Source organism: Crinia signifera, chromosome 6, assembly GCF_055691185.1.
Source record: "Crinia signifera chromosome 6, ASM5569118v1, whole genome shotgun sequence".
Classification (NCBI taxonomy): Eukaryota; Metazoa; Chordata; class Amphibia; order Anura; family Myobatrachidae; genus Crinia; species Crinia signifera.
Genome location: NC_139222.1, coordinates 130,371,029 through 130,385,561, shown reverse-complemented (window position 1 = coordinate 130,385,561; position 14,533 = coordinate 130,371,029).

The window sequence follows — 14,533 nt, the reverse complement described above, 5'->3', positions numbered from 1 at the left end:
CTGCAAGAAAATGTGGTTTTGCACACATGTCTGGATCAGACCTATTATAATGAGAGACGAAAGGCCATGCAAATTGCAGTGCAATATAACTTACGGTCCCCATACACAAGGCCAAGGTATTGCAAGGCCGATGGCTAGATTGCATACAATGTATCGCATGCAATTCCATTCACTGCCCCGGGATACAATGTATCCTTGTTGCAGCAGTGACAACAGGGCCACGCATCGGATCTGAATCGTATGTGTCAATATCGTCAAGAAAAGTGTCATATCATATAGGTGTATGGCCACCTGGGATGCAGTCATTTGGTCTACAGCATGATGGTCGACAGTCATTAGGTCGACATGGGAAAAGGTCAACGTGGTTCTAGGTCAAAAGGTCAATAGTTTGACAGGTCATTTGTTCGACAGTGTCTAGGTCGACAGTGAAAAGGTCGACATGGGGTTTTCAATGTTTCTGAGCCGATATGTGCCGACAGGCGGTATTTCATGCCCTACCATCCACTAGGGCGTGGTGGGAGAATAAAATAGTGTGCCGAGCGTAACGAACGCAGCGAGCGATGCAAGGGGATGCGGTGCACTTTAAACTGTGTCCATGTCGACTGTGTTGACATTCAGGTAAAAAACAGTGAAAAATCCCATGTCGACCTTTCGACTGTTGACCTAGACATTGTCCAACTAATGACCTGTCGAACTAACGACCTGTCAAACTAATGACCTTTTGACCTAGAACCATGTCAATCTTTTCCCATGTCGAGCTAGACCCATGTCGACCTTTTCTATGTCAACCTAATGGTGGCGGCCTAATGACTGTCGACCATCATGCTGTAGACCAAATGATCCCAACCTGGCCACCTTTACTCACTTTCACCCAAGAGGCCCATTTATGAATGAGTTTTAACTATTTAAAACTCATTGCATATGGGAAATGTTGCTCCAGCCCATCAGCTCCTAACTGTCTTGTGTTTGAAAAATAATAATTGAGAGCTGATGGGCTGGAGCACCATTCATCATATGCAACAAGTTGATAAATGGGCCCCTGGGTTTCATTTATAGGTTGAAGTCTTTCACTTTCTGATTGGACAAGACTTGCTTGGAAAGCTTCAATGACTCAGATGCAAGTGGCAATGAAAACACGCCTTATGTGGTAGTGATGTATAGGATACTTACCTACAGACCAGCCTCACTGGCACCAGACACTTACTAGTCAGGCTTCCAAATTAAGGGCCTGATTCACGTTGACTCGGTTTCCGTTGTATTCACGCCGAAAACCGATGTTGCAGCTCTGCGCATGCGTATAGGCAAATATACGCATTTGCAGGGCCGCAGTGCGAACAGAGGGCGGGGTAAGTGGGCGGACAGGGGTCTGGAGCATGGGGAAGCCCATCATTCTCTGGGCGTGCCCACAAAAACAATGGGTGCTCCCAGAAAAACACTGGGCATCCGCATGTGAACTCAGGCATGACAAAGCCTGCATGTGGCAGACAGCTGATGTCACAGGACATCAGCGCCCAGACCCTGTTCAGCCATCTCCAGCCCAGATAAAAGTCAACTCAGACTGACTTTTATCTGTGAGCTGCCGAAAAAGAAATCGATGGTCGGGGACCATCAAAGGATATTTCCTACAGAGTGTAAGCTTGTGAGCAGGGTCCTCCTTCCTCCATGTCCGTTTGTATCTTCCCAGTTTGTTTAATCACTGTTGTTTCCAATTGTAAAGCGCAACTGAATATGCCGCGCTATATAAGAAACTGTAAATAAATAAAAATAAATGAAATAATATTTCGCCCGTATGGCCGCATGCTAATGGAGGTGTCTGCAAACACATCCATTCACATGCTGCTGCGGGCATGCACTCGGCGGACGGGCGGAGTTTAATCATTTGGTAAGCAGCAATATTCGCTGCTTACCGAGTCAACATGATTCAGGCCCTAAGCCATCCTAGGTTAGCTTCATGGTGGCTTCTTCTATCCGTGTATGGATCATTGCATAGACAGCAGCTAGGTCAACAAGCATTGAAGGTTGACATGACTAAAGGTTGATATGAGGTAAGGTCGACCGGGTCATTAGGTCGACACAAGCATTAGGTCCACATGGGGAAGGTCGATGGTCAAAAGTTCGACATGGGGTTTTTCACTTGTGTTTTTTTTACCTGGATGTCGACACCGTCGACATGGACACTAAAAAAAGTGTCCATGTGCTCGCCACGCTCATCACACTATTTTATTCTCCCACCACACCTGTATCCCATCTGTCCCTAGCTAAGGGGCGAGTTGGTAAAAGGTTAGGATGCCCATATTATACCTTTAATCCGAGACACTTATGATCTACACAGGTTCTGTGGCTGGCTAAATTTAAGCCTGCAATTCAGCTGGTTTTATTCTGCCATAGAACCTGTGTAAATCATAGGTGTCCAGGATGAAAGGGATATTTCGGCAAGCCTATTATAGTGTTATTCTAAGATGGGTTCATTTAATTATGGAATGTATGTAATAATCAGGGTCGGCAACAGAAATCTTGGGGCCCGGTACACTGATATCTCTGGTGGGCCCCCCTAACCCCGCCCCCTTGAGCAAATTTTTTTTCGTATACTACATATCAAATGTTTTTTTTTTTATTGTTACAATATTTCACTAATACCGGATGAGGGTCCGAGTAAGTACCCTTACAGGAACCAGGGGGGTGCCTTTATAAACCATTGCTAGTCACTGCATTGCCGCAGCTATGCTAACAGCCCCTAAGCACCTCAGAACCTTGGGGCCCCTAACAAGCTTGGGGCCTGGTACAGGTGTCCCCTTTGACCCCCCCTGTCGCCTGCCCTGGTAATAATGAGGGGCATTTACACAGGAATGAGGCAGCTCTCAGTGTAAGGGGGAATGAGAGAGATCTACTTGTTATATAGGCAGTGAAGGGGGGTGTTTGGAAGTAAAAGCCTCCTGCTCCCTCCTGCTGTCTATCTGGAAATTGAGCATGCATTATTAAATCCCTCCAGGCAGGGGGTGTGCAGTGTTAATTAATGAGTTTATGATGAAGGAATTGTGGCCTCAGACAAGAAGGCATCATGTCACAAGACAGCAACACAAAATTTCAATCTGTGCAAAGTGTATGACTTGTTCCCACCTCTAACATTTACACATCTGCTTTGTTTACAGTATGGCAGATACTTTTTGTGTTACTGTAGCAAACCTATTTAAGAAGGTTTGTATCCTGTGACCTCATGCTCCTATTATTTGCTGATCTGGTTTTGAATTTATTGTACTTCTGAAACTGGTGCTGTATACAGGTGAGAGCAGATGTTTGTCATGTGATCTGAGGACAAAACTATGTGCACTGCAGGCGAGGCTGATGCATACTTGCCTACCCTCCCTGAATGGCCAGGTGGGTCCCGAAAATCGAGTTCGCCTCCCGCCCCCCCGGGAAGGTGGGCAAGTCCCCCAGAATCCCCCAGTCTCCCACAATCACCCCTCTGCAGGGGGTCTACGGGGACCTGATTACATAAATTGCATCATCGTGGCCCGCACCCCGTTGTAAAATGCCTGTAATAATGGCAATTCACAGCGGAAGGCATGGCCATGATAATGTGATGGCAATGTCCCCCAATCATGGTTCATTAGGTTAGCAGCTCCTCCGACTCCGCCCCTTTCTTTGCATGGCCCTTGCCCCACCCCTTTCTTCTTCTAGCTGGCTGGCTGTCCTCTCCCAGAGGACAGCCCAAATGTAGGTAACCCTCGACTGATGTAACATGTGCAGAGAGAGTTACATTTGGGTGGTTGTGTGCAAACTGATATCTATATTTCAGTGTAAAAATAATGCAGCCAGTATTTACCCTGCACAGAAACAAAATAACTCACCCAAACTCTCTCTCTGCACATGTTACATCAGCCCCACCAGCAGTGCAGCATGGTTTTGTCCATTAAAGAAGGAGTTTGCTTCTGCAAACCATTCAGAATCAGGCCCTTGGTACCCCAAATAAGTGAAACCTTGGTGGATGTGGGCAAGGTGTGCTACAGGTTTTACTGATCTTATAAACTTGGCTGAAACTGAATATATCTGGAGGCTATCCTGTTGTACAGTAGCTAGAGTCTGCTAGCAACATTAGCCACAAAACCCATCCACATGTCTATATTATCTCAGTGGTGATGCTGCTTAGGGCCTTATATATGTTTGTACTCAATATATTGTCTACCCTCTCAGGGAGGCTCCCAAGATCAAGTCCCTCTCCCCGAAAGGTGGGCAAGCCTCCTGCATGCTCCCGGATCCCCCTCCGCCATATTCCCACTGTGCCGGTTAAATTCAGTGATTCTCAGTTCTTTGGAAGGGACAAGGCTAAACTGGTGCAAATTCATGGTACCCGCGATTCATGGTATTTCCTTCAATGGGCGTGGGGCTTGATGACATATGGCTCCACCCCCGCCTCCCAAAGTACAGCTGACAGTCTCCTCTTCATGAGCAACTGAGTGATTATCGGTGGCCTCAACCAAATAATTTTGGCTTGTGTTACTGCCTCCAGCTGTGATCATGTACATAGAAAAACATGGTGCCAGCATTGCTACTGCCACGGCCAGTCTACATGACCATAGTCTCTCCTGCATTGATGCAGCATAGGTCGACCACTGAAGGTTGACATGCATGAAGGTCGATATGACTGAAGGTCGACAGGTCATTAGGTCAACACAAACATTAGGTCGACATGGGGAAGGGCAATAGTCAAAAGGATCACATAGGTATTTTCACTGTTTTTTTAGACATGGGCGGAAAGGCGGTAATTCAAGCCCTACCATCCACTAGGGCGTGATGGGAGAATAAAATAGTGTGCCGAGCGTATCAAGCCACACAAGGGGACGCGGTGCACTTGTTTAGCGTCCATGTCAACTCTGTCGACATTTGGGACTACAAAATTGAAAACCCCATGTTGACAATTCGTCTGTCGATCTTCCCCGTGTCAACCTAATTCTTGTGATGACATAATGACCTAACACATGTCGACCTTCAGTCATGTCGGCTTTCAGTGGTGGACCTAATGCTTGGACACATAATCTATGTCTATCCAATGATCCCATTCCATGTGGGCATATCCATCATTCGAAAGAATAAAAATACAGTTGTGACAGAGAAACCCTGATGTCTTCTGACTGTCGTGAGTTAATTAGGGCATAAACAAAGCTCCAACAAGCTGTATTTCTTGTAAAAATTGTAATTAATTATTAAGGTGCTCCAAATGCAAGACTTTGAGATGTTTCTACTTTTGCTGACATGAGCAATTTTGTAATGAACCACAAATCCACGTAAAGTTTAGCCAGCTATTTGCACATCAGCATGCCTGATGTGTTAGGAACAGCAAGTCATTGCTCCAGTGTGCAGGTATTCTCTCTGAGGCCTTCACTCGGCTTTGTCACTTCCACTATCCTGCATTGCTTCCTAGAAGGCGTCATCACCTGTGATCCTGATATCCTGTTTGCTGCCTGAACTAAATCTTTTTGTGTAACCCCAACTATCTATGAGCCGAGTTATGCCTCTTTTACTTTGCTGCTACTGCTTGTTCATTGTTATAACATACTTTTCTGTAACAGGCTGTGGCTTAATATACTTACTGCTTACTTTTCCAAGCTGCAAAAATAATTATTTCCTGCTCCAACTTGTTGTTGTTTGATGACGTCTACTGGTTGTGATATATGACTATGTTCATTTCTCCAATGCCACAGCCTAGCTGACCAAATGCTGGTACAGCAGCCTGCATAATACATTTTGGCATTTACACTGTGGCTTATTCATTACTCTCTACTGCCAAGATGAGTACTGGTTAAACTTGAATACTGCGCCCTACTCTACTGGGCAGATTTGCTGTTTTTTTAGTTTTCTCTTTTCTTTTTTTTATTGAAATTTTTTTTAGGGGGGTTACAGAACGAAGAAATATAGGGGGGAAAAATGTTAATATTAGGAGCAAATGACAAATAAAACAATGCCATCTACAAATAAAAGAAAATGTAGACAGTTGCCCAAACATTTCCTTAGGAAATAATGTCACATACATACAGTATGAGATAAATGTATATATTGGATAAGATAGGGAAGAAATTCTAAGCGATGTATACTGAACAATGCCATACAAAATAATAAATCATAAAAAAAAAATCACATTTCAGGAAAGACAGATGTTATGGAGGTTTGTGGAATTACTATAGATAGAAGCTTGGCCCATCCTTTCTCTATATAGAGACCTTCCAAACCATTTCATATGGATCGAGTTTGGAGAGGAGGAATATTTGGCATCAGTGGTTTCACATACAAAATGGTTATGGATCTTGTTTAGAATAAACATTAAAGAAGGAATAAGATTTCCATAATTGAGCTGTATCGGACTTATTGGCAACAAGGACCTGACCCATGAAATACTTATTGCCTACAGATAGATGTCCTGGGTATAAATGGAGTAGTGCTATAGCTGGGTCAGGGGGGATCTGTAATCTCAGAAATACACTCAACATTTGGAAATACTTCATTCCAAAGTGGCCAAATGATGGAACACATCCAAAATATGTTCAAAATATCACCCCTTAGCCCACATTTCCTCCAACAGGAGTCTTCTGGGCAGATGTTCAATTCATCTAAACAGAACAGGTGGATAAAGCCCCATACACACTAGAGGATAGAGTAAAAGATTATTAATATTATTTTATTTATAAGGAGCCGCAAGTGTTTCGCAGCGCCGTACAAAGGAACAACAAAGGGAGACAAAACTTAACATTATAGTAAAATAACACAAATAGAGTAAAGGTAAAATGAATGCCACAATTCAACACATTACAGATTAAATGTAAGTAGTGCAGACGTGATCAATGTGCTACTAAGGGCAGGTGGCCAAAGATGGAGATGAGTATGTGGACGAAGATGGTCGCTGAGTGTTTGAGTATGGGAGAGCTGTGAGTAAAATGTGAAGAGAAGAGGGCTTTGACAACAGAAGGGAAGAGGGCCCTGCTCTGAAGAGCATATCGCTCAGAAAGGGCTGCAACTGCAACTTATTTGGTTCAGGTTGCCGTGAAAAGGCCCAACTCTCACAGGCCAGTTATAGCTTATACCTGTGTGTAAGTAGCTAGACTGTGTCCCAGATTTCAGTATTCTGTACCTGTTCCTGTGGATACTCTGTTTACCTGACCTGGGACTCTCAGTCACCTTGCTTTTGTAATAATCCTTCATTATTCCTTTGCCTGTACTTTATTGTTCTTCCTCCCACAGCTCAGGCTGCAAGTAAATATTTCAGCTGCACCATGCAATATCAACAAACAGACATATATTTGCTCTTCCATTTACCCCTCTGTGTACGATTTCTCACTGCCAATCATTGTATAAGCCTCTACTGCTTGATGTTGAAGACCTGGTGGCATCCTAAGTACTTGTCAAGTCATAATACTCCAAGGAATAATGGTCCTAATTCATTCTGGATCGCAACACACATTTTTATCTAATGGTTAAAACCATATTGCATTGCAAGTGAGGCAAATGTAACATGTGCAGAGTGTTAGATTGGGGTGAGTTACTTTGTTTCTGTGCAGGGTAAATACTGGCTACTTTATTAGTACACTGCTATTTAGATTTAAGTTTGAACACACCCCAGCCAAATCGAACTCTATCTGCACTTTTTACATTTGCCCACCTGCAGTGCACGTTGTTTTGTCCAGTGGGAGAAAAAATTGTGCTTTGCAATCTAGTCTGAATTAGGCCCCATGGGTGGCTGTTGATTCTCTCCCAGTAACTCTAATGGGCCCCACACACAGCACAATTTTCAGGCATTTTCTGAGCGATTTTACTAAATCACTCAGAAAATGCCTGAAAATGCATGTAAATCGCTGTGTGTATAGCCCACACAGCGATTTGCATGCGCGCCCCCGCCGTTCTGAATCTGCACAAGATTCAGAACGGACCTGCCCGTCAATCAAGAGCAGTCGCTCAGAAGCTCCTGCTCATATGTGGCCTCGGATGTGAGCAGGGCCTTCTGAACGACGCTGGACGCCGCCCTGATGTCCCACAACGCCGCCCCCCTTGCCACGCCGGACGCCGCCCCCCCTGCTCGCCGCACGAAAGCAGAGTACCCGCCGCCCCACCGCCTCCCCCTGCTCCCTCCCCCCTCCCCCTGCTCGCCGCACGGAGACGGAGCAGGGGGAAAAAGCCACTCACCCACTCCACAAATCTGCTGCCTACCCGCAGCAACTCCCGGTCTCCCTGTCACCTGTCCTCCTCTGGCGGTACTTCAAGCCGCCTGCCCGCTCACACGTCCCCCTGCTGCTGCAGCTCCACTGCCACCAATGATAAGGCACCCCTATTTATATATATATATATATATATATATATATATATATATAAAACCACTGCCACCAATAACAAGCCATATATATATATATGAGCACTGCCACCAATACAAGCCTTCCATATATATATATATATATATATATATATATATATATATATATATATAACCACTGCCACCAATATAGATAGATAGATATAATGGAGATGATCCGGCTCTCCCTGTGTGGTGCCCGCTCCAAGTGAATGTGCACTTGGCCACCAGCGCACATTGATTTGCGCCAATACTGCATTTTATAGGGGAAGCGGTCATCTATTAGAATGAACTTAGGTCTACAGTCATTAGGTCGACCCCACTAGGTCGACTGGCAGGAAGGTCGAATTTGCATGAAGGTCGACTGGTCATAAGGTCGACATGGGGTTTTTCACTGTTTTTGACTGTGTCGACATTCGGATCAAAAAACAGTGAAAAACCCATGTCGACCTTATGACCAGTCGACCTTCCTCATGTCGACCTTTATGCAAATTCGACCTTAAGTCCTGTCGACCTTAAATCAGGTCGACCTTCCTGCCAGTCGACCTAACTGGGTAATGGGGTCGACCTAATGACTGTAGACCTAAGTTCATTCTGACAGATGTACCGATTCCGTGTGTGTGTATGTGTGTGTGTATATATATATATATATATATATATATATATATATATATATATATATATATATATATATAAAATGACAAAGAAGGTGACACTCCCCCAGGCTTTAGTTCAACCCCTTTATTTAAATTTTGAATACTTTTTTTATTCCCCTGAAGTTTCTGTGAGAGATTTGAAATCTGTCATGCTGAATCTGCCATTATGAATCTCTGGCACAAATCTGTGTGTGTGTGGCTCATTATCTGAAAATTCAGTTTTTAGGGAAATCTCTCGTGCTGAATCTCCCGTTATGAATCTCTGGCACAAATCTCTGCGTATGTAGGCCCCATAAGGGTCTCATGCAAATGTATTGGCTATGCCCTAGTCAGAGCCATTATCACACTTTTTATTTGCCTTTTTAATCGGCAAAGATAATCAGCGCACTAATATGGTGCGTAAGTGACAAATGTGGGAGGACATTACTGCTGCAGTTAATGCAGTTAGCAAGCACAAGTGCAAAGTCAGGAATATTAAGAAGCGCTTTAACAACATTAAACGACTCCTCAAGACCAAAATAGCTACTGAGAAGAAGCAGGCCACACACACAGGGGAGGAACTAGTGTGGCCATAACATACAGAGCCTATGAGGAGAAACTGAAGTGAGTGATCCGCCAGAGGTCCTGCACAGCCTACACATTGCCAACACTAGCATAATATTGATTATATCTGCTGTAAGGTCCTAGATGAAAGGGTTACCATTCACATTGGTTGCCCTTAGCAACATGCCATTTGAAATATAACACATTTGAATTTTTTTTTTATTATTGACTACATACAGTAAGCACACCATTATGGTGCTGATGTTGCCAGTTTTTACATGTAAAACAATAGCATTTTACACTATAGTTAGAGGCAAACACATGAATGTAAAGTGTAAATGTACCTACCAAGTATCCAGCCCTCCGGCATTGTGTGCTGCTGGCAGTGGTCCTAGAGGGCTAAGTGACGCAGTATATAGGCATAATGGCAGTTCCCAGGGTATCCTGCAACTACATTGAGGGAGTGATGCCCACGTCTATTGACGAAAACATACCCCCAGCGACCATGAGCTCATAGACTGAAAAAAGTAGAGGGCATACATTCATTTTTTGCAACCAAGACACTGCATAGTTGGCAGCCCCAAAATGCTCCAAATAATTTCTCAACTGCTCATATAAGTTGAAGAGATTTGTGCGTTTCAGCCTAAACATCCCTACCACCCCTTGATCTGAGAGGGAGTCCAGGTACATCCTTATTTATTTACAGTTGCACAGTACCTACGTGAAGCATGCAGTGGTCTGGGGACCTGGATCTGGTGCGCAGCATGCTCCCTCCTCCTGTGCAGCTCTTCCAAATGGGCAATATCACAAACGGCTTACGGTCGTATTATCGACCACACTTAGGTCGACAGTCATTAGGTCGACACCGTTGGGTCGACAGGCAGGAAGGTCGACATAGTTCTAGGTCGACATGGTTGAAGGTCGACAGGGGACAAGGTCGACATGGTTTTAGGTTGACATAGCATTAGGTCGACATGGGTTATGTCGACAGGTCGCGAGGTCGACATGGTTTTTTTTCACTGTTTTTTGAGCCAACATGTGCCGACAGGCGGTATTTCATGCCCTACCGTCCACTAGGGCATGGCAGGAGAATAAAATAGTGTGCCAAGTGCAGCGAGGCACCGTGCCGAAGCATTGCAAGCGATGCGAGGGTCCATGTCGACTGTGTTGACATTCGGGTAAAAAAACTGTGAAAAAACCCATGTCAACCTTGCGACCTGTCGACACAACTATGTCGACCTAAAACCATGTCGACATTGCCCCCTGTCGATCTAGACACCTATCGACCTTCAATCCTGTCGACCTTCCTACCTGCCGACCCAACAGAGTCGACCTAATGACTGTTGACCTTAGTGTGGTCGATAAAACGATCCACACCCTCACAAACACAGAGCTCAACTCCTGACTGCAAAAAATCCATTGCTCATACCCTTACAGGTGCCCTTAATGATGTTGGGGTATATGTGTTTCTGATTATAGCAGGGGATGGCTATGTAAAATTTAACCATTTCAATTTTTTTTTCTGTTGGTCTGTTTCAAAACCGCCCATCTGAACCTGGTCTGTTTAGGTGGTGATTTTTAGTCAAATTTCAGTGGCGAATTTTGAATTTGCATCCTATTAAATAGGCTATTTGTATACTTTTGAATGGGGAAAAAAATGTGCTATGAATTGCGATTTCAAACTGACAGGTATTCATGTGCAAATTGACCGGGCAAAAATGCAATATACAGCGCAATTCGCACTCGATTAAATTGTCGATTTTGGGAAATCGTGCAATTTTCGATGTTATTTGACTAAAAATCGCTAAAGTAAAAATATCTCCTATTAAATGTCACCCCATGTATTAATGATCCCCAAAATATGTTCTACAATAACAAAATATTGCACACATATTTGTAAATGGCTTTATAAGGAACTGGGGGCCAGATGTATTATAGTAGAACATATCATGCCGCTACAGCTCTTCCTGTTTCCGCTCTTTGCCGAGGCGTAGCACGAAGCACTAGACGAGCACTGAGATGTATGAACCTCAGGGATGCCAAAGTGAGATAGTGAAGTCTCCCCCTTCTGACTGTTCCCTAACAGCCCCTGTTTATTGTGATAGCTGGGTCCGGGCACCTAAGACAGGGGGGCCACATGTAGGGGAGGAGTATATTTATATTGTACATACCTCCCAACATGACACATTCCAGGAGGGAAAAAATGTTCTCTATCTGGAATTCCCTCTTAATATACGATTAGCGTCACCTATGTTGAATTATTTAATTGATAAGAATTTCAACACTGGTGAATACAATCATAAATTAAGAGGGGAGTCCAGTGCATCTTGTCCCTCCCAGAATGGGTCATGTTGGGAAGTATTTTTTGTGTATATACAGTATTAAATTTAAATCCGTGGTGTCCCTGAAGAAGACCCAGTGGGGTCAAGACGCGTTGGAGCAACAAACTGCACTCATTGCTTTACTTTACCACCTGTCTCCTCCCAGCCGTGGGTCGTGTGCACATCGTCAGCAGGGTGACAACCATGGGCAGGTGTCCTCTTGTGACACCATCTACCAGTTGCACCTTGCACCAGATGCCGTGGTACCGGGCTGGCATGCATCCGCAGTACACACCAGGCTTGGTAATAAGGGCTAAATCTATGAAGGACAGACTGAAGACCAAGTTGTACCACCCCATCACACCACCCTGTATACTCATTGGTGACCACCACCCCCACAGACTCAGTGACTCATCCCTACATGGCACTTAACCCCCCCCCCCTTTATGAACTCTATCCTGATACTGTATCCAGGCACTATGTCCAATAAATGTGATTCAGTGTTACCTCATTAGCCCTTGTTCACTGTTGCACTGGCTACCATCACTTATACACAGACACATGTTTATGCCTCATACTGTGCAGGTCTTTATTTTTATTTCAATGGTGTATATTAGATTTAAACAAATACTTTAATAATGCCTGGGTGCTGTTTATAGCCCTACTTAATTGAGAGACAATTATTTTATAAAGTTTTATTGTACTTGATTGGTTGCAACGGGCAACATCCCATCTTCATTAGAACTGCCATGTTAGTAAATTTACCCCATCATGTCAGGACCATTTCAGGGCATGTCTCAGCCTGCTGCTGCTGCAATCCCATACACAGAAAGCACGGTGCCAGCATTTTAGTTCTCGCTCTGAATCTGTGCGACTAAACAGTTACCGCAAAATTCAACAGTACTTTGATCAATGCCGCATCTTTGTACGCAGTGGATTAGATCTACGTAGATGATTGTAGGCGTTCCAACAAATCCTGGTGGCAAATGTATTTTCACACATATCCCTGGCCCAGTGTACAATGTTACCTCCCAGAAATGGTCCCTGCCTGTCAAACACTTTGTAAATAAAGCCTCTCTGAATTAGGCCCAATGTAAATATATTTCAAGTAGTGGCTTTACTTTCTCTTTAAATTTAGTTCTGGTGATTAAAGCTCAATGTTCCTGTTTCATTTTTAATATAAAGACTGCAGCCTCCAATATCTGGCACACTGTGTCATTCCTGGATTAGAACATTTTCCTGGCTGTGGTGTCCTGAATTGACACTTCCTGTGTAAAAGTACAGAAAGGCCAAATACATTTTTAAGGCATTTGCAGAGATGTAGTGGAAAATGTTGAAAATGAAACCAAAGCTAGTCCCCAAATACTTTATCGGTGATCTAGAATATTAGGAAACTAAAATTACTTTTCCCATTAGGGGGGTTATTCACCTAGTAGCAGTCACCTGAGAAGACTAAAATGATCATTTTAGTCTTCTCAGGTGACTGCTACTAGGTGAAACCCTGTTTATCTGTTCTTGCTTCAGCCATCCCTGCATTCCTGAGTGTTCCTGAATAAAACCTTTATTTCCATTCCACGCTACTTGGACTGATGTGGATCAGCTCCAGACGTCTCCAGCACCAATATTTGCACCTCAGTAAAGGGAGTTTACCACCAGCTGCCAGCTGCACTGCCAAGCCATCCTCCATGGTGGACTGGATTCCAACTGGACCAGCCTAATACACCCAACAGGAGGCAAACAGGAGAGCAGGACTGCCAACCCATATATGGTTGACGGTAATAACAACTTACCCATTTAACCAACAATAGGGGCATAATAGGAATGGACAGTACCTATACCATCCTTTAACAGGAACTGTGTGGGATTTTAGTTTAATGCATGCATTGCAGTGTCCTATATAAACATGATTGGTCAATGTTATACGTGTTTATATGTAAAATCAGTCTAGGAGACTACCTATCCCCCTCTAGCAGCTGCTGGTGTAGCAGCCCCTGCCAAAGCGCCACTATCACCCCTAGGGGTTACCAATATCTTTTTAAATTTCTATTATGTCCTCATCCTTTTTTAACATTGTGAAAGATTTTAATAGCCCTTTCCAAAATTCTGCCCCTGCACCACCTTTAGTATATGTTGTTATATTTTGACTGGCAGCAGTTGCAGCACTATAAGTTGGTTTCTGCACCTGCTCTTCTCTCAAATTACCATTATCCATGTCAATGAACTCAACACAAACAAGTTATACAAACAAAAGATCAATAATTAAATCCCCCTGAAGATGGTATACAGTTTTCTGGCATCTAAGGAATCTTTTCTGCCTTTACACAAAAGATTAAAACTTACTTAAGGCACAGCACACCACTACCTTAGCTTCAAGACATGAAGTGATCCACGGTATCCATAACATAAAAGTAAGCTTCACCATTGCCCAACCCAAAAGGCTGTTGACCATCATCAATAAAAATCAACCCCAAATATTGAAGGGCTTTCCAAGAGACTGAGAAACAGTATGTATGGACAGTCTAATAACTCTTCTGGTGCAGTGGGGTATAGTGCACACAGTTTGTGTTTATAGTTGCAAAGGTGCAGTGTGCATAATTTTGGTGATGTCACACTCCTTAGTTTACACACTATTACTAGCAGCAGATTTGTGGCAAATGGAAACGTTTAGTGGCAAATGGAAA